The 24,140-nt window shown below is 39.5% G+C and overlaps 1 protein-coding gene across 5 annotated transcripts in view; it reads left to right on the forward strand.

The window, feature by feature from the left end:
• Window positions 1-11,199: 11,199 nt before the first annotated feature.
• Window positions 11,200-24,140, forward strand: part of TRIQK (triple QxxK/R motif containing) — a 64,396-nt gene continuing 51,455 nt past the window's right edge. For 2 of the 5 annotated variants that reach the window (XM_084793376.1, XM_084793377.1), the window contains exons 1-2: window positions 11,200-11,337; window positions 20,880-21,031. The gene's annotated coding sequence lies outside the window, so the exon portion shown is untranslated. The remainder of the gene's footprint in view (window positions 11,338-20,879; window positions 21,032-24,140) is intronic. The other 3 variants (XM_084793379.1, XM_084793380.1, XM_084793378.1) reach the window with 2 other exon arrangements.

A 24,140-nucleotide genomic window follows, 5' to 3' on the forward strand; every position in this document is an offset into this window, starting at 1 on the left:
TCTGTCTCTCTTCTCTCTCTCTCTCTCTCTTTCTCTCTCTCTCTCTCTCTCTCACGTTTCTTTGAATCAAAATCATTTTTTTCACTTGGTATCAACAGATCCTACTTGGTACAAGAAATAAAAAATATTTTTTGCATTTTAACTTAAACACCAATGACACAAATTCATCTTGGCAAGCCTTATCATACAAAACACAGTGTAAAAACAAACATAAAACATAGGGAGTGAAAAAAGAGCATCGATGCAAAAATAGCATCCATATTAGTACATAATTGACTGAATTCTTATAGCAACAGATGTTCTAGTTAATTTAATTTTTTTATAAATTGACAAACAAGACAAGAAGCTCCCAACATTTGAGAAGAGTCTTTAGGAAGAACTGTCTTGCTTCCCTTCATTGTGCAGAAGAAGAATGAGCATACTACACTGCTTCATTGGTGATTCCAGCTTCCTGTCTCTATCTTTCCTCACTCTGACCAGAATCGAACACTGTGAGAACGCTTTTCTATTTTAAATGACCTCTTATAATCTCAGGTATTGAATTGTTGGTTCTTCCTAAAAACGACTAACATGATGGGTAAACTTGATTATCAGTTTGCTAGATTTAGACTTATCTTGGTTTGGAGCCTATTCTCAGGGAAGATTCACTGGAGAAGGATAGCCTACCTTGAATGTGAGTGTGGTAACCTCATAGTTTGCTATCCTGGGCTGAATAACAATGAGAAAGTGCACTGAGTACCAGCACTCACTTCTCTCTACTTCCTGACTATACATGTGACATAACCACATACCTTGGAGACATTCTTGTTAGCATCTTTTCTCTGCCATAGTGAACTACATCCATTTAAAGCAGTTATCTCAGACACACCCTTTGTTAAGTTGTATTTGGGGGCATTTTGTTTAAGCAGCAAGAACAGTGATTAATACAGAAATCTGGTACTGGAAATGGGGCTGTTGCTGTAATAAAGTGTTAATAAACATAGTCTAAAGGCACTTGACATATGTTGCAATTATGGTCTAGAGAGGGTCTAGAATTGTGTAAGCAGGGCAAATGGTCTAGGCTGATGGGAATGTGGAAGACCAGAATGCTAGGAGAAATGAGAATAATGGAGGTCTGACTCATGAAGTTTAGAACTGAGCAAGGACTCTACTGGGAACTGGGCTAGTGTTATAAATCTGGCTTCATCATTTTCATATTCTGAGGACAAGATTGAGGCTGAATTCCAAAGTGGTGGATGGTTTTGTTTCACTGAGAAAAATGTCAAGACAATATAGCATTTGGGCTGCACCATGGTTAGTTCTTACTGTTCTCATCCATGGTCACATTTAGATGGAGCAGCAAGGGAAAAAAGAAACTCATAAAACCTAGTTCTTGCTTTGAACTAAGACAAGACTCCACCCAGGCAAGGCTGTAGCTTGCAAAAATGCAAATTCCTTATTTGAAAAGAGAGAGACTGAACAGAGAATACAACTTTGGGGTTCTTTGCACAAAACCCACCACAACAAGTAGTGTTTTTCTAGGCTACCCATGCAGGCACATGGTGGCCAAGATAAAAGGGGGGCAGACATCTTCAGTTTGCCAAAGGACTTGGCGCCATTATTCACCTTGTACTGACTATTCGAGTGTACAAAGTGCAATAATAAGGGATCCCCAAAGAGAGAAAGCCACTGAGTCTTGGAAATGTGTGGCTTTTGAAGACTTTGGTTGGGGCTAGTGTGTTACAATTTCTTTAGTTAATTTGTTTTGTTTAAAATTTATTCACTTTACATCCCAATTGTAGCCCCTTCCGTCTTCTCCTCCCTGTCCCACCCATCCTTCTTTCCTAGTCCCCTGAAAGGGAGAGCTTTCCTATTCTACTAACTGACGCCAGCCTACCAAGTCACAACAGGACTGCTAGCATCCTCTTCTTCTGTGGCTTGGGAAGGCACTTTGGCAGGGGGAAATGATCAGAGAGCAAGCAACAGAGTCCATAGCCAAGACAGTCTCTGTTCCCCTTACTAGGAGTCTCATGGAGACTGAGCTGCCTATCAGCTACATCTGAGTGGGGAGCCTAGGTGGTCTTCATGAATGGTTCTTGGTTGATGCATCAGTCTCCACCCTGGGCCCAGATATTTTGGCTCTGATAGTCTTCTTGTGGAGCTTCTGTCCTCTCCAGGTCCTTTTATCCCCTCACTCTTCCATAAAACTCCCTGTGCTTTGCCCAAAGTTTGGCTGTGAGTCTCAACATCTGCTTCAATCCCCTGCTGGGCGGGGTCTTTCAGAGGACCTCTATGGTAGGCTCCCTTCCTGTTCTTCTCTTCAACTGCTTCCAAGGTCTATTCTATTTCTCCTTCTGAATAAGAATTAAACATCCTCCCTATGGTCCTCCTTGTTACTTAGCTTCTTTAGGTCTGGTTTGTAATGTGGCTATCCTGTATTATATGGCTAATATCTGCTTATTAGTGAGTATATACCATGCGTATCTTTCTGAGTCTGGGTTACCTCACTCAGGATGATCTTTTCCAGATCCATCCATTTGCCTGCAAATTTCAGGATATCCTTGTTTTTAATAGCTGAACAGTATTCCATTGTGCAGATGTACCACAGTTCCTTTATCCATTCTTTGGTTGAGGTGTCTGGGTTGTTTCCAGTTTCTGTCTAGTATGAATAATGCCACTATCAACACAGTTGAGCAAATGCCCTTGTTCTATGGTGGGGCATCTTTTGGGGATATGTCCAGGAGTTGTATAGCCGGGTGTTAAAATTTAAAGTGAAGTGTTTTACATTAACCTAACAAGGGTTGGGCTTGTATGTTTAATCTTGATTGTCCACTTGATTTAGGATGTGGGTGATCCTAGGATTTAGGATCACCTGGGAGAAATACCTCTGGGCACATCTCTGACAGTATTATCTTCAAAGCAGTTCGACTGAGGAGGGAATGTTCACGTTGAATGTAGATAGTACCACTCCCATACTTCACTCTCAACCTGAGCAGAAAAGAAAGGGAATGCAAGTGGAGCTGAAAGGTTATATCTGATCTACAAGCAGGAGAGAGAGAGAGAGAGAGAGAGAGAGAGAGAGAGAGAGAGAGAGAGAGAGAGAGAGAGAGAGAGGAGACATGGGCTTCTGAAACCTCAAAGCCCACCCCCAGTGACATACCTCCTCTGACAAGGCCTTAATTGCTCACCCTTTCAAAACCACTCCAGCAGTATGAAACCAAATATTCACTTCACGAGACTACAGAAGCCATTCTCATTCAAGCCACCACAATATCCCTTCACACAGTGAACATAAATAAACCATTTACAGATTTACTTTGTCAGGTATTTTGTCAGCACCACAAGAAAAACAACTAATACAGCATATTACAAGGTTTTGTTTAAGTCATTATTGTTGCCTATATTAAAATATTTCTTTAATTGAAATGGAATTACATCACTTTCCTTTATCTTCCTCCAGTCCTTCCTAGCTACCTTCCCTCAAACTCCTCCCATATGCCCCAACATTAAAGTTAGCAGTCTCTTTTTCCTTCATAATTACTGTTATATACATATGTATGTATATGCATGCACACATATATAAAACTATAATTTTCCAACTCTATTTTTGTGGTTTGCATATATATATGGCTTCAGGACTGAGTGCTCTGCATTGGACAACCAATAAGGAGGTTCTTTCTTGGGAGAGCCCAATTATTCTTCTCCTGGTAGTCATTAGTCCTTGTATTTTTTTGTCTAGTGTGGGACCCAAAACACTTCTCCTTCCCTTACATTAACATGGCCATTGATGTCACCATCTTCCTGCTCATGTATATGCAGCCCTTTCTAGGAGAGACTGTTTCATGGTAGACTTCCCCAGTAATCGAGAACTTACAATCTTTCCATCTTCTGCTGTATTCCCTGAGCCCAAGTAAGAATGTAAGAATGTAAGAAAAATGTAAGAGTGAGAAGATATCTGAGAAGTGCTATGACATTATCTCTTCTGCACCTAAAACTGTTAGGGCACATAGGCACCCATAGCAGCACCAGACCTGCACAGAATGAAAGCAATCAAAATCACAACATAGACAGAGGAGGAGAACTCCTACCTGAGAAAATAAAGGCAGGTGATGGCTTATGGGGAGGGAGTCATTTTGTTTTTTTGACTTGTGCCCTCTGGTAGATTGCTCATGCTCCAATAGATCACCCCACACCCATTTTCATATGGTCGGCACTAGTTGAACATAGTGGACTATTATCAAATCACATTATCTTAAAGCATGGAAAGGTTATAATTCAATTCCTTACTTTGTATAATGCTATTAAAATAGTAGCAAACACAGAACGGATACAGATGATAGAGTTAGTAGACAAACAGAATAAACAGTCATTATAAAAATACCCCAAGTGCTCAAAAGTTAAAAGAAGAGGATGTAAAAGTTAAGGAATAAATGTATGCCATTTAAAAAGTACTACTTTAAACTTATTAATATAAAAACAATCAATGTAATGAATACATTTGATGAGATAAAGAATAAAGAAATTTAATGTAAAACAATAGAATCAAATATATACATCTTTGAAGTCTCTGAAGGAAAATAGTACCAGGAATAAAAATATTTAAAATCATGACTAAACTACTTTTAAATCTGAAGACAATTATAAATCCTTATAAGAAATGAAACATAGACCAGAAACACAAAAAGTAAGAAAAAAATTGGCACTATTCCATGGTTTGACCAAATTAAAATGACCACTAAAAGGAAAAACCAGAAGCAGGCAGAGAAAAAAGATTTAGTAGTTACAAAAAACCAGACAATTTGATGAAAACATACAAGGCAGAAGGAATTTGGACATCATCTTTAATGTACTAATAAAAACCGGCATCTGGATTTTATGCTCAACAATGATATGCTTGAAAAAAAAAGATAAAAATGATAACTTATTAGAACATACAAAAAGGTTTAAGAACTCACAGCTTACAGTAGGTAAACACAACATTAAATATTCAAGAAAGTCCACTAAGCAGAAAAAAAAATATATGTTGTAATGGGTATCTATAGCAAGTAATAAAAAGAACTGGAAATGATAAACAAATGGATGAATATAAAATACTCATTTTTAAACATTTAATTTTATTACATTTTTCAGAATACAACTTAATTGTTATCCCATCATTTGTATCCTCCCATTCCTCCCTCCCTCCTGCTTTCATCCCATTCCTCTCCCCTAAGTCTAAGACCAAGAGGGACCTCCTCCCCCACTATATGGTCATAAGCTATCTAGTCTCATCATGGTAGCCTGCTTATTCTTTCTTTGAATGCCATCAGGCCTCCTCACCAAGGGGAGGTGGTCAAATATGGAGCACTGGAGTTCATGTCAGAGTCAGTCCCCGTTCTCCACATAACTGTGGAGAATGTCCTGTCCATTGGGTAGATCAGGGTAGGGGTTGGATGCTTACTGCTTGTAATGTCCTTGGTTAGTGCAATAGTTTGAGCAGACCCTCCTGGGCCCCGATTCACCCATCACAATGTTCGTCATTAAGGTTTCTAGGACCCTCTGGGTCCTTCTATTTCCCCATCTCCTATATTTCTCTTACATAGAGTCTCAGACTGATGTCCTCACATCTATCCCAATCTCCTGGTAAGTGAAGACTTTCGTGAGACACGCCTTTTGGGCTAGTGCCCAATTATAAGTGAGTATATACCATGTGAGTCTTTCTGCTTCTGGGTTAACTCGTTCATTATGATCATTTCTAGTCCCATCCATTTGTCCACAAATTTCAGGATTTCCTTGTTTTTCATAGCTGAGTAGTATTCCATATATTCCATAGTGTAAATGCACTACAGTTTTATAACCCATTCTCCAACTGAGGGACATTTAGGCTGTTTGCAGGTTCTGGCTATTATGAATAAGTCGGCTATGAACATGGTTGAGCATATGTACTTGTTGTGTGGTAGAACATTATCTGGGTGTATTTCAAAGAGTGGAATAACTGGATCTTGAGGAAGCCCTATTCCCAGTTTTCTTAGATAGCACCAGATAGATTGTTAAAGTGGTTGTACAAGTTTGCATTCCTACCAGCAATGAAGGAGTGTTCCTCTTTCTCCACTTCCTCTCTAGCTTGTGGTGTCACTTGAATTTTTGATCTTAGCCATTCTGATGGATGTAAGATGGAATCTTAGAGTCATTTTGATTTGCATTTTTCTGATGACTAAGGATACTGAGCATTTCTTTAAGTGTTTCTCAACCATTCAATATTCCTCTGTTGAGAATTCTCTGTTTTGTTCCAAGCCCCATTTCTTAATTGAGTTATTTGGTTTGGTGGTGTTTAATTTCTTGAATTCTTTATATATTTTGGATATTAGACCTTTGTCAGATGTAGGGTTGGTGAAGATCTTTTCCCAGTCTGTAGGCTGTCGCTTTGTTCTCTTAACAGTGTCTTCTGCCTTACAGAAGCTTCTCAGCCTCATCAGGTCCCATTTATTAATTGTTGACCTTAAGGCCTGGGCTGTTGGTATTCTCTTTAGGAAGTTGTCTCCTGTGCCAATGTGTTCCAGGCTCTTCCCCACTTTTTCTTCTAACCAATTCAGTATCTCTGGTTTTATGTTGAGGTCTTTAATCCACTTGGACTTGAGTTTTGTGCATAGTGACAAATATGGGTTCAATTGCATTTTTCTACATGTAGGCATCCAGTTAGACCAGTATCATTTGTTGAATATGCTATCTTTTTTGCATTGATTTGGCTTCTTTGTCAAAAATCAAGTGACCATATGTATATGGATTCATTTCTGGGTCTTTGAACAATACTCATTTTTAACATTCTCAAAATCCCTTTAAGGGAGCAGTTCTCAATCAGTGAATCATGACCCCTTCGAGGTTAAATGACCCTTTCTCAGGCGTCTCCTAAGACCATCAGAAAACTCAGATATTTAAATTATGATTCATAATGGTAGCAAAGTTACAGTTATAAATTAGCAACTAAAATCATTTTATAGTTGGGGATCACCACAACATGAACTGTGTTGAAGGTCAGAGCATTAGGAAGGTCGAGAACCTTCCTTTAAAGGAAGACACACACACACACACACACACACACACACACACACACACACACACACACACACACACACACACACAAATAAAATAAACACATGTGTTATTCAATTTATGGCACATATTTAAATAAAATGCATGCCCTATCACAGGATAAAGATATGTCATGGACTGTGGGAGGGTTTATCTCATGTACCAAACTACATATATTACTCAGATAGATGGTGGCAAGTTAAATGTAAAGATTGCATCCATGTGTGAACCATTAAAACTGTTCATGCTAATCCAATAAGAGTAACCGACTTGAGTTATAAAAATAGTGCCTAATAGGACACAAACAAAGGGGAACAAAAATATGAAGATCCAAGAGTCAAACATAGCAAGAAAGCACACAGAAAACCCAACCATATGAATAATTTCACTGATGGTAAAGACATATGTCTCACCCACATGGAGAATAATGTCAAGTTAGATCAAAAGCAAGAAATTATCTAAATTATCTAAAACACTTCTATATATGTAGGCTGATTAAAATTTGGAAAATTAAATATTAATAGTATGCAAAAGAATACTCAGCTTGGTGTGATGGCTCACATCTGTAATCTTAGTACTTGTTGAAACTGAAATAGTAAATCTCCATGAGTTCAAGGCCAACTTAGGCCACATAGTGAGCTCCAGGTCATCCTGGTCTATAGTTTGGGAACCTATCTCAAAACACAAACAAACAAACAAACAAACAAAACCAAAAAACAAAACAGACAAAAAATATGAATAATATAATGAAAGACACTAGATATCAGTAAATTTTGCTTCACAGCCAGTAATATCATCAGAAATAAAGAACATTTCATTATGTACATCTGGATGTTTTAAGGTTTGGGTTTGGGTTTCTTACTATGTGGTCTCTACTGTTCTGGGACTCACTACCTAGCCCATGCTAACTACAGTAGTCTGAATGAAGCTGGCTTTTATAGACTCATGTATTATTTTCATGCTTCGTCCCTAGCTGAGCAGACAGGGGGGAGATTTGCAGGTGTGGCCTTGCTGAAGGAAGCATGTCTCTGGGAGTGACCTTTGATATTTCTAAAGCCCATTTGCTGGCCAGCCTTCCAGTCTCACCCTCTTGTCTCTTTCTGTCTCTGTCTCTTTATGTCTGTGTCTGTCTGTCTGTCTGTCTGTCTGTCCATATCTCTCTCTCTCTCTCTCTCTCTCTCTCTCTCTCTCTCTTCTCTCTCTCTCTCTCTCTCTCTCTCTCTCTCTCTCTCTCTCTCTCTCTCTCTCTCTCTCTCTCTCTCTCTCCTCTCTCTCTGCATGCTGCTGCCTGAGAGTCGGGGTGTAATTCTCTCAGTTACTTCTCTAGCACCATGCTATCCTCCATGCTGCCACGTCCTCAGCCATGATGATAATGGACTAAACCTTTTAACCTGCAAACCAGTCCCAATTCAATACTTTCCTTTATAAGGGTTGCCTTGGTCATGGTTTCTCTTCATAGCAATGAACATGACCTAAGACACTGACCTAGAAACTGCAATAATTCCTCTGATTCAGCCTCCTACATGCCAGGGACATGAGTGTGTACCATCACACTGCCTTTTAATGTGTTGATTGCCTGTCTCTAAAAGATATGTAGTTATTTATTTGGCACTTGGTCTGTTATATTAGCTCTCCCACATATATAAATTCCTCCCATATATGTTGTGTCTATGCAGTAGTTATAAGTGTTGGGACAGAAATATGGAACGGAAAATAAGCAACTCAGGTCTCGACAGATTCATACTCATCTACTCAGAGTGTAGGAAGTATTAAGTTAGTTGGAGACAACTTTTTTAGAGTAATTATTTTAAGGACGGTTGTAAGCCTACTTTGTAGTAGTTATTGTGAAGTGGCCACTCCCATTTCGTACAGCAGTAAATGCTTATGCAATAAGTAGCTTAACCAAGCTCCTCTCATAAGGGTACTCACAATAAAGAAATTCAGTGACGGAAACTCATTATTTGCCGTTCTTTGCAGATGGAGCACAGTGTTTTCTACTGGATGTGTGACTAAATAAAAAGGTGCAGAGTTCCAGCAATCAGAATAAATGCCTCAAACATCTGCAGCTATACATATGTGGAAGATACAGCTGTGTTTATTGCAAAGATAACACATTTACATGCACACAATACATTTACTTAAATGTATATTTTATGCATGTGAGAAATTCAAACAAAGGCATTTTCTTTATTTGAATATGCATTTAAAAATGACTCAAAGATGCTCTCCATATTTATTTAAAGCTAACAGTATTTATTTATACAATGTACTTATTATTACACAATCACAACTCTTTCAGACTAAAATGTTTTAAAAGATTAAAGAAACTTAAATGGGAGCATAAGTCACACACATCAAGAAAGTTTTGGGTAGAGTATTCATAGTTGAAGCTCTCAGAAGAATATGAAAGTTCAGCAAAATAAGAAAATAAAATCATCTGCAATTGGAATATGTTTGTTTTATTAGAAGAATTTGTCACAGCATAGTGGCCATTTTATTTGAACAAGGAGCCATATATCTTGAGATATATATTTTTCTTTTTACTATCATAAAAGACAACTATTTTACCCTCCTCAGAAGAAACACATACAAGCCTCATTAGAAGCACTAATATAATCTCATTTAATTCTATCTTTCTTTAGGTTTAAAGATGCTGGGTACCAGAAAATTAAAAGTACAGAAAATAAAACCACAATTTGGGTTTTTTTTTTCTCAATATGCTATCATGGGAGATCTCAGAGAAATCTATTTATATCTTTCTACATTCTTTTTGTATGGTATTTTGCCTCTTTCAAAATATATGATGGGCTAGCCAGAGGAGGGTAACAAACTTTAGTAATAGAAAAAGTACACTTGAAAAGATTTTATTATTATTTTCAAATATTTTCCTTATTGAAAATAGATTCTTCTGTCATATAATACACCCCAATCACAATGTCCTCTCCCTCCACCTCTTCTAGCCCCACCCCTTCTCCTCGATTCTTCCCCCTCACCCCCTCCCCCTCCCCCGGCCCCCTCCCCCCCCCTCCCCCGCCGCCACCATTTTCTCTTTAGAAAAAGGCAAGCCTCCAAGAAACAACAGCCATGCTGGACAAAACAAGATAAAATAAAACAAGGTGAAATGCCTCATATTGAGGCTGGACAAGGCAACCCAATAGGATGAAAGAAATGTCAGGAGCAGGCAAGAGAGAGAGACACACCTTCCACTGTTACGAGTCTCACAATAGTCCCAAGATAACAGCCATAACATATACAGACCACGTGTCCCTGTGCTTGCCACTTTAGTCTTTGTGAGCCCACGTGAGCCACTGTCGATTTGGGCCACGCTCTCCTGGAATCCTCCATCCGTTCTGACTCTTACACTCTTGACCTAAAATTTAGGTTACATCAGTATAAAGAGAATCACCTCGGACCCTTAGATTTGTTCACTGAGTAAAATAAACTTAACCGGTTATAGCCTGTGCTTCATACACTCTGGATAATAATATTTCTTATGAAGTTTTTGTCAGGATTGTAAAAAGCATAATTTAGAGATCAGTCAATTATCAAATACATTCCAAATAGTAAATACCTCAATATTGCTCCTACTTTACAGGTGCGAAAACTAAGTTCCTGAAACAGAGCTGCAATCAGTCATTGGTCATGTTTCAGCAATTCCTTTTCCTAAATTGACTTCCTTGGTAAGACACTAAAATTACCCTGTGAATTTGAGGCCAGGGTGGTTTACAAAGTGAGTCTGAGACAGCGAAGGCTACACAGAGAAAGCCTGTCTCGGAAAAACAAAAAACAAACACCAACAACCATAACAACAGCTAAAAATTAAAATAAGAGCTTCCCGCTTATTTTCTTTTTTTATCCCACCCCACCCCTTTGAATTCGTTCTCATGGTTGGAATGCTTTCCTAAGGATATGCACCTGACCGGATTTGGTTGGGTTTGCATGTAAAAGGTGGAAGGTGGTCACTCATTAAAATAACTTTTGGTTTTCGTTTTATGTTTGTGAAAAAAAGTCAGGCTCCTCTCTGTTAACTTCTGTATCCTCGGACATACTATAGCTCTGTGGTGTTAAAAAGGATGGGCCAAAGGGCGCGCACAGTCCAGAGGACGCCCAGGGAGCGTCTAGCCAATCAGAATGCAGACTGAGTGCTGGCCCCGCCCCTCCACGTCTAGTCCTTCTGGAGTAGGGGCGTGCAGCTCCTCGTCCCGCCCCTGCCTCTGAGTGACAGCAGCGTGGACAGCTGCCCACCCGGCCGGACCCGCAGTTGGGCCGCCCTCTCTGGGCTATGCTGAGGTGTGTTTCCGGCGAGGGCTGGGGGTTCGGGGTCACAGTTCTCTGGACGCGGGCCCAGGGCTGGAAGCGCGCTTCCTCAGCGTCTCCAGCCCTGTGTGGAGACTGTAGCTCCGGCCCAGGGGACGGCGCCAGGCGCTGGGCCTGGGCATCGCGAGGCTCCTCTGGGGAGCTGGGCTTGGAGCCAAGCGGGGTGGCCTCCAATTCAACCGGTCTCGGCTTCTGGGGCCCAGAGAGAACTGCCCGGGCTTGGGCGGGGTAGGCGTGGCTGTCTCTGTTGCTTAGCAACGCAGGGTTTGCCCTGCCAGCGTGTCCTAGTGTCCTGAAACTCAGTCCCACCCACTCCCCAAGAACTTACCCTAAACTGGGAATTTGCTCTCCCAGCTCCTTTACTTGGAGGGGCCTTTTCATAGCTGCGTGTAACTCCAGTTTCTGCTAATCCTGCTCAGGCCTCCTTCTCCTGTGTTTTAACTCCTGTGTACTCTTTCCTGTTTTTCCTTTTATAGGAACAGTCTGTGAAAGCTCAAATATTTGTAGAGAAGAGTTCCTTTATTGGGTGATGGTGCTGGTCACGTAGGGCTACTTTTCCTGTTGCTTAATGAATCGCTGAACCCAAATATGTTGCTATATATATGGATGACTTGGAAAAGGGACTCTGCGATACAGCGTCTTCCACTTGACCTTAATGAACTTCCTTTGCAAGTTGCAACTCATTACAGGAAGGGCTTTCATATTTGGTCTTCCTTGCAATCTGTTGTTATGGGGTCTACTTAAATCCAACGTAAGTCAAACACCAGCTCAATGCAGGTGATAAAAATATATTCTAATCAAGCCTTTACTGATTGGTCAGGGGCGCAGAACAGACGCTGGAGCTGTTCAGTATATTTAAAAGGTGTGCCATAAAGTGAGGGGGAGTGGTGTGTGGGCTGTAGCATTGTCCAATCATAATTTGACATAAGGGATTGAGGAAGAGAGTGTCCATCAGTCATGTTCTTGGGCCCGGGAACATGAATTTGTTTGCCCCTTCCAGCAAGTTGGAGAAGTCGTCTTTGAGTTGTCTGAACTCAGACAACTGCCTCCTTACAAGCTGTCCCTGAGATGTCTGAACTCAGACTACTGTCTCCTTCAAACAGTAGGTGTTCAGCCATTGGGAAGTCCCTAGCTGCCCTAAGGCCTGGAACCTTGAGTTTAGTTCTTCCCTATGATTAAATGGAGCCTTGAAAACAAAATGGTAGTGCTTCGAGTAAGTTCCTTTGGCTTGTTCCCAACACCGAGAAGCATGTCAAACCTCTAAGCACCTAGTATTGAGTCCGTATTTAATGACCAACTATGAGATAACAGAGGTAACTACTACAAGTTGATTCTTCCGTGGTATCTTTCGGCCCACGTGATTCAGCAGAACAAACATTCTATAGGAAAACAAAGCAGAAGGCCTTTCCTTCCCTGTGCCAGATTCCCAGTGTATATCCGCAGGAAGGGTGCATCCGTTGTTCTACTGTTAACAATGCCTAGTAGCAAGGAAGCTGGCAAGGTTAGTTTTGCTTTCCTCATTTGTAAAGTTCCCAATCTAGTATCTACCCTAGCAGGATTGATTTTAAAGTATAATTAAAATGGTGATCTGCACAAATGCAAAGCATTATTGGTTACAATTTCCATTTGTTTAGCGGACAGTACTTTAAAGTACTTGAATTTTTTTCTTATTTTTTTAGTTTGCTGAGAAACGAGAATTAAGCCCATTCCTCTCTCCTGTACTGACTCAGTGTTGTTACTGCTTAGGTAGCACATGAAATATCTTGCATGACAATTCCTCTGCCCTTAACTGCATTAGTTCCCCATCCCTCCAGAATACAAGATGAAGGGGTCATGGCCATGTCGGCATGGTCCTGTGGAAGCTCATGGAAAGATTAGGAAATGTTCATGTTAGATCTAATAATTTCTAAATGTATTCATGTGACCATTTTGAGAAGCCAAGGAAAGCTGTTGGGTAATCCTCTAGACTGAGCAGAATTTGAAGAGTTAAGTGGAAGCCTTATAGAGACTATCTATTTTCCTTTAATTTAGGAACACGATAATTACTTTCCCCCATGTTTCACTAAGGAAAACTCAGAGCAGAGATATATTTAAAAAAAAAAAAGCAATGCTTTCTTTCAAAGAGCCTCTTACTCCATTTAACTATCCAAATGGACTCATTACAATCCATCCAATTTTTATTAGAAATCATCAAACAAACATCCAGTACTGAATGACTTGTTTCTTTGTTTCAGTGTAAGCTGTGTTTCCTGCAAGATCTCCATTCATCAAGCCCATGAAAGCATATTCAGATACTTAAAGAAGTGGAGAAAATTGAATGTTATAGGACAGTGCTAAATTGTATTTTGAGATAAACATTAAATATGTAAAATTTCTCTTGCATCAGTGTTCATTTAGGACAAAGAGGCTAATTATGCGTAGTTCAGACAACTGTAAAATTATTACCTGAATCTTTTTACAGATCATTCAAAATATATTTCCTATTTTAATTTAATTTAATTTAATTTAGTAGACTAAAAAAGAGTTGTGTTCACTGGTAACAGTTTTCCTGATTTTATTTTCAAATAGAAAACCTTAGACTTTGCTATTTTCTTTGCTAAAATAACTCACAAAAGTGGGTACCCATTGTAGACATGGGTAGACAGAGAAAGCGTTAGAGTAGAAACTATCTTTTTTTGTGTGGGAAGTGTGTAGTATACAAAAATGACTTGGTATTTCTTAAAACTGTCCATATGAACTCTGCCCTTCTGTACTGAACTCTCAATTTTTGGTAGAGAAACTGGATCAAAGAAAGATAGACTAGATAGAGCATTATAATGACCCAAACATTTTAAGACTCAATAAGAGATTTTTGTTTCTTGTCTTGAGTTTGCAAACAGTGTTCAAACGTCAGTTTTGCTATTAACAAACTGACTCTTGGTTAGTGCTTTTGATTGGATACCAAAAGTGACTATTAATTCCTCCTACCTTTCTCTAGCCTTCTGTTTCCTTTCTCAGAGACCAGGACCCTAATCAGCTTGTGGGAAAATCCTTAGTTTTCATAGTAGATACACTTACAGAGACTTACCATTTTACATCATCCATGTAGTGATGTAGACTGGTGGGTCCAGTCACTGCTTAGATACTCCCCTGCCTTAGTTACTTTGCTTGTGGCTGAGAACACACCTCACTACAGCAACTTAAGGACGGATGGCTTTATTCTGGATTAATGTATTATAAGCAGTCCAAGATGGTGGAAAGACATGGAGGCATGGCTAATCATCAGGTTTGTTCTGTGCAGGGAAGACTGGAGATTTGTGGCTTCCTTTTGTTTTTCCACCACTTGAGCATTGTAATGCGTTCTTTACAGTGACTCAGGGTAGCACTAGGGCTCCCTGGGCAGGGCCAGAGCAGATTATTCATTTTCTGATTCTATTCTTTCTCTGCTTCTAGGCTTCCCATGTTCTAGTTTCTTTCCTCTCCTCAGATCTGTTTCTTCCAAACATGTGAGAAGCACTGGACTATGCAGAAATGTCCTATACAGGTTTTTATGTACTAAAATATTCTGGGAAAGATAGCATTTGACAGTGAAATCAAGTGGAAAAAAACCAGCCCCATCAAATCAAGGAAATTAGCAAACAACCCAGAGGCATGCCTGAAGTCAAAGAAGACCAACTCAAGGAAATTTTGATGCTGATGCATTCAGAATGAATGGCCTCTTTGTATAGAGCTCCATCCAAAGGGGACAAACAGTGATAAGGTGATATCATAGAGATAGTAGCAAAGATAAAAAGATGTCATGAAAATTATGAAAACCACTGTCTTTATTTTTGCTATAGCACAACACTAGTTTGGTGGCTTAGAAACAAAGCACTTTTGTCATCTTGTACTCCTGTAGTTGGGAGTTGACATGGATCACATTGAATGGAAATGGCAGTGCTATCAGGCTGCATTCTTTGTGTAAGCTCCAGTAGACAATCTTGGGTTCTGTGCCTTCCCCAGATCGTGGGGCCACATACATCGCTACATTTATGGCCCTCTTCTTTCATCTATTAAGCCAGAAACATTACATATGTCTGACTAGTCTTTTGTAGCCCATCTTCTCATGACAGCAAGGACCCGTCAGAAACTTATCCCAGGTCCTGGTCATTAGAATTTGTATCTTTGCACCAGGGTGTATAATATCATCTCTGGCATAAGTAAGTCAGAAGTTCACAATGTTTTATCTTATTCAAATATGTACTGTACTATTGAATTAAAAATTTCCCTTTACATGTGCCATCAATTTTAAAGTAGATTTAATCAAAATATTTGGAGACACAGTCCATCAGCTTATGTAGCATACACATACACTTTTATCTCCATGGCTCACATCTTATAATTAGTACCTTTTCAGGCTGATTTTCTTCCCAAAGCCCACAAAGTGGCCAGACTCCCTTATACGTGTAGTAGCAGATTTCGGTTACCCAAACCGTAGAAATACAAAACTCATAGGAATATATTTTAAATTCCCAAATGATTGCTGTGCGGGTTTTGTGGAATTAGACAATGTGTAGAACAGATGTGAAAACAGCAGCTTTCCCTTCCTAAAGATACATTCTTTTTGTTTTCATGTGAAATAGTTCTTTTTGTGTCTATAATTTGAAATCGTTGTCTCCTTGAATGGTCATATCTTACATAAAAATATGACTTTTGTATTTCTGGTCCTTTCTTTACCTTGTAAAATGATGTTCTGTCTTGGACTGAATGATAAATATTAATATACAAGACTAAATGTTACTTTTCAATTCAGGGGATCCAGATTTACTCCAAATGTCTATCACTGTTTTGCTTGCGTCAGCATCTTCTTAGTCTTCAATAAATTGTGCTAACACTAGAAAAATCTACTTTTTTTCCCACATTTCATAATCATGATTTTATTTTATCATCTATAGAGATAGGTTAACATTTCTATAAAGATCTTAGACTTCAGTTTTGAGTGGCAAAACATAAAGTTACTACCTGAGTATTATAAGTATGTGATTATTATATGCTAAAACCAAGTGACTATAAAGGTAAGTGAATTACATTCTAATCATATGATCAAAGATGTGTCTGGGAGAAGTAGGTAAATTACACAAATTAGGTGTAAAATTAAATGATGTCTTAAGAATCCCTGTGAATACAAGGTTGATAAGTCTAGGAGGAAGGTTGCATTGAGGGAAAGGGAACATAGCTGTGAAGCTGCTGAAGATGTAAATGCAGAGGGAGCATTTGGTTAGAAAATAGAAAGGAGTTCAATGGCTAGGGAAGACTATCCATAACACCGCTGAATCTGGGCCTTAGGGACCTAGGGGCCAAGTGATGGCAGCTGATAAATGCTATGCACAAACAAAACCCAGCATCATGTAGCACAGGACCTACTGGAGGTATTAAAAAATAGTACAACAAATGATCAATTATTCCTTTAAATGTTAACTCTAAAACTGTTTAAATACAGCATTCCCTGAAATTCTTCAATTCTGTTATCACATAAATAAAAGTAGCCTTGAGAATTCTCATTGCTATGTTGATTTTAACACTCTCCTTTAAAGGATTGTAAATAAGCAGCTTCTTAGTTGTCCTAGGAACACATTATATATATGTCATATATAAACACATGTACTAAATAAGTCAAAATCATTTAAAATGTAGAAGATTAATTTACCTATAAGGTATAAAATATAATATTTTCTCCTCTCCCCAGGCATATCAATTTAGACAAAACATAATCCATATTCATATGTTTGCCTTCTGTGATGCCTTTAAATATGTCCTATAGAAAGTTCATGAACGCTTAAGGTGATAATTTAGTTAGGGGCTACCTGGACATATTTAGATTCGGAGTTTAGATGTAGATAGTGTAGTCTCTAAACTAATGCTTAGCAATTTTGGATAAAACTATTATTCAGTGCCTGCAGAGAATTTGGCTATCTGTACTCCCCTTTTAATATTGGTCCAGTTAATAATGAAATCATTTTCTTGATAATAATATCTTATTTTTATATACTTTGCATCCATATCTCATCTTATAAAGAGTCTTCTCCTCCTTTTTGCAGATGGAACGACAGTCCACAGCTCAGAACACGTAGCTCCCCATAAAGAGTAAACTCTGTGGATAGATTTTAATGCAGATTTTTGTCCTTTTCCCTTTCAAGGTAGCATGCTCAAGTAGGCCGCTTACTGAATCCCAAGGGAAGCATTTTTTCAGTTACAGCTAATTGTGCTGATCCCAGAGGGATGCGAGAACAAGTTCTGGCCATACAGCTGATTACACAATCACGGTGCCTGCCATGCTAACTGCCATTTTAAAAATGCCAACTTCTCAGTATTATCACCAGTTTCATCATCATTTATGATGGGCCAGTCCCCATTATTTACATTGTAAAAATCCAGTCGTTGTTTTAAGTTACTGTTTCTGGAGTTTTGCATAAACTATCTGAAGTGACAGGCAGGGCTGCCCTGTCATTGGAGTGCTTGTGCTCTCAGTGGGCATGTGATTACTTCAGCGTTCATCCTCACTTCACATCAGGAGCTTCACACATGTGAGAGATGGACATGTCACCCTCACATAATCTAAAAGCTTGTAAGGATCACTTGGTCCCATGTTTTTAGATGAGGACTTTAAAATGGATTATTATGACACATTTATTTTCAACTTTATATTGAGATTTATTGTTTACAGGTATAAGATTTAGCATTTTAAAAATGGTGCACATAAATAGGATTAGAATGTTTATAGAATTGTGCAGCCATCAGCACTAAATTTGAAACATTTTTACATTTCAGCAAGAAATCTTTTCTCCATTCAAAATCACACTTTATCTTTTCTACTTCTACAGCATAAGCAGCCTTTAGTGTTTTTGCTTTTCCTGTTGATTTTTCCGCTCTGATTATTTCATGTCCACAGAACAATAGCATGGATACATTGAATGAGCTATCCTGCTTGCTCCTTTTCACTTAGCTTTTTATCTAGGATCATCCATATTGTTGTGTGCATCAACCTTTGATTGGCTTTTCTGGCTAATATCCTATTCTGTGGCTGTGCCTTGGACTTTTCAGTCTGTTCATTGTGGATTGCTCCCTCTGTGCAGCTGTTCGAATGATTCTGTTCTGAAGATGCATGTATAAGTTCTGTAGAGATGCTTTCAGTTTTCCTAAAGCAGAAGTGTTAGTCATATGTGATTATGGGTTTGTGATTTTTTTTCAGAGAAGTTGCTGACTGCTCTCTAAAGCGTGGGTTTACTCTTCCTCTTTCCTAGTTAATGAGTAGCGGTTCTGATCCTTCCATGGTCAGTGTTCTTCTCTTAGTATAGTCAACCAGGTAGAGGTGAAAGTGATGTGCTATTGTTCTGAATGTCCATAATAAATAAATAATATATGTGCTTATTGGAAAATTGAAAAGTGTTTGGAAAAATGTCATTTCAAATACTTTGATCATTGGAAAATTGAATTAATGATTTTTAAAAAACTGCTAAATAGTGAAAGTCCTTCATGTAATCTGAGTACAAAACTTTTATCTAATAACTGATTTGTAAATGTTTTCTCCCATTGTGTGGATCATTTTTGTACTGTTTTTGTTCTTTGAGGCTTCTAATGCTCTGGCTTTAGTCTCTAAAAACTTGTGTATGAATAGGAAATTTAATCCACCAACATGGCTGCTCTGGCAAGGGATCACATCTAAATACATTTTAGGTCTATGTGATCTGGCTAGAATGCAGGCACGCCTTTAACACACACTTTTAATCTGAAACAATGAAAGTAAGATTAGTTATAGAAAGAAGCAGGTATGTTTGAAAGTAACAGTCTAATTGAGGGGCAGACAAAGTGATGAATCAGAGAAAGATTTGACAGTCTGAGCCAGAGATAGGATACATCCAACTCTCACTAGAACAAGGCAGGAAGGAGAGCTGAGTTCAGTGCAGTGCATTTGAATGTGGTTGAGTTCAGTTCATGCAGTTAGTGAAGTCAGTGCAGTTCAGAGGCAGTTTTTTCTAAGCAGAGTAATTCAGTCAGAAGCTGAGAGAGGCCAATTTGAATCAGTCAGCTTGAAGAGGAGTTTGAGCCAGGACAGCTGAGTTGAACCAACTAGCCAAATTCAGAAAGAACTGGAAAGAATGAGTTCATTCAGCAGTAAATCTCAGAGGATGAAAACATTCTAGGCCTAGGGTAGCAGACAAATGCTGGAAGGATTTGAGGTCTGGGCTTACAGCAGATTAAATTGTACAGAAGTTAGAAGCTTCCAGGCCCAGACCTAGGTATAGCTAGAACAGAGACACACACACCCTGGGAGCACCCCAAGCCATCAGTTCCTACAGCCTGGGTACGTCTCTCATCTCACCACTTCCTCTGAGGAAATAAAAGCAACATTCACCTATGTAGCTCCAAGTCAAGAAGTTTCACTTTGAAGATATTTTTTTAAAGTTTATTATATGCTAGCCCTTGCATTTAGGACTGTGATTTACTTTTGTTATCTTTAGTCTGTAGTATGAGATAAGCATCAAACTGTATTCTGTAATAGCACTGTTTATTTCAAAGACAGTCTTTCATGTTATGACTCTGACTTGAATGTTTATCTGTACTTATAAACGGCCTTAAGGCTGGACAGATGGATCAGCAGTTAAGAGTTCTTGCTGCTTTTGCAAAATACTGAAGATTAGTTCTTAGCACCCAAACTGGGTGTCTTACTGCTGTACCAGTTTTAGGGGATCTGTAGCGCCCTTTCTGGCTTTCACAGGTACCCTCACTCACATGCATGCATGACCTTTGCACATATATTATGTCAAATAAATTTCTGTAATGGTTTCCTATAAGGGGTTTTCTCCTAGCTATTATTATGGAATTGTGCCTTATGAAGATTCATTCTTTTCCAAATGTACTTTGGCAGTTAAGTCTGTTTTGAGTTGAATAGATAACTATTAAAAACCAGGAGCCCCATCACTCAGGAGGCAGAGGCTAGTGTATCTCTATGAGTTCCAGGCCAGCCTGATCTACCAGGGCAGTCCAGGATAGCCAAGGCTACACCGAGAAACACTGTCTCAAAAACCCAAAGAGAAAGAAAAAAAGGAAGAAAGAGAGAAAGAAAATCAGGAAACAAAGACATCAAAGAAGAAAAGGAAAAGAAACCATATGAAACTCCAATTTGTGGTTGTATGTACGGTGGGTTTATCTGGAGGCCCAGGCCTGACATCAGGGGTTCTCCTCAATTGTCTCCACAGAATATATTGAGATAGGGTCAGGCACAGAGCCCAGAGCTTACCTACTTGGCTAGTCCAGCTAGCCTGCTTGCTTCGGGGATACTGTCTCTGCTTCCCAAGCACTGAGAATTTTGGTGGCCCCTGCTCCTGTCTGGCATTTTCATGCTTTCTGGAAACTGAACTCTGGTCCTTAGGTTTGCACAGCAAACTCTTTACCAGCTGATCTTTTTCCAGCCCCTTCAATGTGTCTTGTTCTTAATCAATTAGGTAACTGGAAATCATCCATTTAATTTGTGCATATATTCTCACTTTAAATTACAGTAAGAAAAATCAACCAAGAGTGTAATTTTTGGTGACTGGAATTGAATTTGCCAGGAATGCAGCTCAGCTTCTGAGACCTTGCTTCGGGAAACATCTCCTTGTTGGCTGTTTTCCAGAGCTTAGACTTGGCAGCATCAAGGACACAGTGTAAGGTGTGTTTTCTTGATTGAACACTTGGAAAAAGGTGTTTTCATTTGTGGTTTGTTTGCTTTTACTTTGTTTTTCTTGGTTTGAATTGTTTGCTTCTGGCAATGAACTTGGGTTCTGAACATGGCTTTTTGTTAAGAGGGTATTATTATAATAAGGAAATGTTTTACATGTTTTTATTTTGTGTAATTTAGACATACATGTGAATTTTTATCTGACTTTTTTGTTAAATGCTATTGTACTATTGTGTGCTGACTTATTATGTTCAACATGTAGTCTCTTGACACTTAGCACATTACTATACCCTAGTACATTATACTATTTTGGTAATTACTTATTGCTTTTAGTCAATGTTGCAATATGCTAATTAGTGAACATAAACTTAGCTATACAACATTACATTTACTGTTTCTTAATTAATTGTTGCATGGCTTCAAAGGATTTCTAAGCAGGAAATACAGCCAAAGGACCAGGCTCTTATTGGGCTGACCATGTCTTTCCTTCTTCTGTCCAAACTGATAGCCCTTGGGTGGCTCTCTAGACATTTAAGCTGTGAGCCTAGGCTCTGAAGTCAGCCAGGAATTTTCTACAAAATCTGTCCCCTTGTTTTCTCTCTAATTTAAACTCTGTTCTTGTACCCATTCATTTGTTCCAGACTTAGAACACACACCTTTAAATATTCCAGGCTTTTTCCATCTCAGCAAGCTTGTACTTGCCATTCCATTCTGCCTAACCCCTCTCACAGTATATGAAGATATCACCGTCTATAGGTATTAAAAAGCCACTTTTCAGTTAGAAGGCCGGCTGTCCACACTAGGTCTTGCTCTCTATCTTGTCTATCTTGTAGTAGTCGTCAGCATTTAACAAACTGCATATTTTATACTTATCTTGCTTATTAAGGTTATCATGAGCAAGAATATATAATCATGGTTTTATTGTGAAATGTGCCTCACAGTCTTGTGTATGTGAGGACTTGGTGTTTTGAGGGACCTTTGGGAGTTGAGATTGAGAGGAGGAAATGACTCAGTGGGCTTAGGATATTCAGGTCAGCCCTGCTTCCTGTCCTGTCTCTCCTTCCTGGTCCACGGAGATGTAAGCAAGTAGCATGCCCAGCCCTCCCCCACCCCAGACCAGACTGCGATCTGGTCTCCGACTATGTCTCAGGGCTGCAATGGTTAACAGTGAACCGAGATAAATTCTTCCTGCTTACCTTGCTTCTTTAGTGGTTATTTGTTCACAGCAAGAAGAGTAAATGATGCAGTATATGATGGCTATGTTTTCACTCAGTCTCCATTAGCTAGAGTAATTTCCAGTTACTAATAAGCAAGTGATAAATAAAGTACCTACTAAGAGATAAATACTGCTAGATAGTGATGCTACTAAATGCTGCACATAGTTCTTGCCTTGAATAATACAGTTTAATAAAGAAAACATAATTACAACAGCTCTTCTATTGCAATGTTGTGTTATAAAAATGTGCAGTAGTATGCTGTATTGACCTAAATCAGAGTATAGTGTATTAATGAAATGCTTCCTGGAAAAATGATGAGCAGTTAGAACAGCCTTGGATATGATGCAGTTATATAGTTAGGTAAACAAACTCATATCTGAATGTCTTGTAGCCACAAGTTTATTTTCTTACATAGGCTGTGTGCCTGAGGAAAGGAAAGCTTAAGTGCCTGGACATCAAGGCTTCACCTGACCACACTCCCAGGGTCCCTCAGCAGTGAGAGAGACAAGAAGCTTTTCTGCCTTTGAGTTCAGAGTTTCATTGGTCAAAGCAAATAGCTGAATTCCAGATGCAGGAGCGGTGTGAACACCTTTGCATCCTGCCAGTGGAGAGGGTGCAAGGTAGTTGATTTATGCTCACAGCTGCGATACCTTTTCTGCCTGTATGGGTGTGTGTGTGTGCATGCATGTTGTGTGTGTCTGTACATGTGTATGCATGTGTGTGTGTGCATGTGCTTGTGTGTATGTGTGTGTTCATTGTGTTTATGTGGGGGGAACACATGCCACAGAATGTACGTGGAGGTCAGAGGATAACCTGGAGGTGTCAGCTCTCTCACTGTGTGCTGTGTCCAGGGGGGTGGAAGTCTGGCCACCAGGCATGACGGCCGTGTCTGTCTCCACTCAGCCACTTCAACAGCTCCCCTGGCTTTTTGCTTTGATGGAAGAACATTAGTAGGTAAAGAAGTATTTAAGACTTATTCCAGGAAGTAAGAAATATGAGCATAAATAAAAAATGTTCTGTAGATAAATTCAGGGTTCCACACAACTCAAAGTAGTAGGCGCATGGTGTGTGTGTGTGTGTGTGTGTGTGTGTGTGTGTGTGTGTGTGTGTGTGTGTGTACTGGGAGTTAGACAGGTAAAAAGATTGGTGAGAAAAGAAAAGCCAGACTATAATAGAGTAAAAACTGTACTTAGGACAAAGGGAAATGTTGAAGTATAAACCCCAGGGGAGGCTCATGACTAACTTTAAGTTCTGGGAGCTCCTGCTGGAACTAGTGTGGAGATGGACTTGAGGGAGGAGAACTGGAGTGAGGGGAGTCAGTCAGGATGTGAATTTCGTGAGCGGATGAGTCTCAGGTTGGCCATCAGACGAAAGGGAGGGCAGCATGAGGAGGGGAGGCTGAGACTGTCGGGACCACTTGAGCACAGAAGAGGCCATGGCAGAAGGCAGGGTGCTCTTTGCTCTGAGATCTAGGCAGGGGCACCATTGGAGGCAGACTGTTTCTGAGGATGTGCGGATAGATTTGTCTTCTGGCGTGTGGTGGAAGGAGTGGATTATAGCAAGCTTGCAAAGCGAATGATTATTGCCTGGTGTTCTATGCAAATGTTTGACCTGGGAAAGAAGCCTGTGTGTCTAGACTAGATTGAAGGTGGCTGGGGCTTGGGAGGCACTAGTGGGGGCACCTATGGGGTGAAATGGGAGACAGCAGATGAGAGGTCCACAGTTCCAGTGCCGCACTAGGCATTTACTAACCTTGATCACATAGTTTACTACAAAAAATTATCAGCAAGCTCATTGGTCTTTACATGGCCTCCGATTCAGAAACATCTGGAAAGGCATCCCTGAAAATAATCCTGTGTAGCTTCCACAAGAATGACTCGTGA

This window comes from Acomys minous (assembly GCF_964271855.1).
Source record: "Acomys minous genome assembly, chromosome: 1".
Lineage (NCBI taxonomy): Eukaryota > Metazoa > Chordata > Mammalia > Rodentia > Muridae > Acomys > Acomys minous.